The following is a 1,018-nucleotide window of genomic DNA, read 5'->3' as shown; positions in this document are numbered from 1 at the left end:
GTTCTCTACCATGTCTGAAACCACGGTACCATTGGAAGAACTACCATATTCTTCATTAAGCAAAATGTAGGATGATCTTCTCCAAAGACTGAGGATGTTTTAAAGGGAAACCAGGGATTAAAATATAAACACACGTACACATACACATACACACATGTCATAGATATGTGAGTGGATTTGGAGCTCACACTTAAAGGCAGCGCTCCTCTATGGAACATGGGCTCTTATGACTTGGCCCCGTTCGCTACCTGTCCCTCGAGAAGGGTTCACTGGTCACGTGGGTGCTACTGGGAACTAGGTGGTGAAGAGAGAAGGGGCTTATGTCAGGACTAAAGGGGAAAGAAGAATTAAAGACCCCGGCCCCCAGGGAATACAGACCAGTGATGGGAAAGGCCTTCACATCTGACAGAGGGCCATGGAGGGGTGCCTGCTGCTTCTGAACCTCGGAGGAAATAAAACACCTTGTCATTTGAAAGCCACCTAGATCCACCATGAAAGAGTTCCAGATTTCCTGGGGAGAGCTTTGCCTCAGATTGGGCATTGTCTTTGTTGCATTGTGTCCTTGTGGATGGGCAGTTTGGTGTTGCTCTTTGATTGTGTTTGTTTCCTTTTTATGAACGCCAGGATCGGTGAGATGAATAGTGTCTAAGGCTTTTTCAACAACAATGATCAGGCGAGCACTCCCTTGACGCGCAGACGTGGAAAATGGAGCTCTATGTTAGTATTAGGCCTCTTCACCTCGGAGGATCTTGAGCGCAGACTACAACTCGCATTTCAGTGGACAGGCAGTCCAGGGAGTGGTTGCCATCTCCCTAGGGACTGTGAGTAAGCACGAATAGACCACCCTCAGCAAACCAGTGGGACTCAAGCGTCCTGCCCCTGACGTCGGGCGTCCTCAAATCTGCGCTACGCTTTTTGGCTCCTGCAGGCTCCCCGATAGGCTTCTGCGAAGGTGACGTTAGCAGACTTCCATTTTGGAAACGCCCCTGGAAGCGAAGGTTTCGGCGTTGGGGAGCTG

The 1,018-nt window shown here is 49.7% G+C and overlaps 1 protein-coding gene across 1 annotated transcript in view; it reads left to right on the top strand.

Annotated features, from left to right (window-relative positions):
• Window positions 1-1,018, top strand: part of LOC101641754 (melanoma-associated antigen E1-like) — a 25,425-nt gene that overhangs the window by 10,023 nt on the left and 14,384 nt on the right. The gene's annotated exons all lie outside the window — the stretch shown is intronic.

Source organism: Echinops telfairi, unplaced genomic scaffold, assembly GCF_000313985.2.
Source record: "Echinops telfairi isolate 266 unplaced genomic scaffold, ASM31398v2 ScPeMD7_53;HRSCAF=182, whole genome shotgun sequence".
Lineage (NCBI taxonomy): Eukaryota > Metazoa > Chordata > Mammalia > Afrosoricida > Tenrecidae > Echinops > Echinops telfairi.
This window is presented reverse-complemented; position numbering and strand designations above follow the sequence as displayed.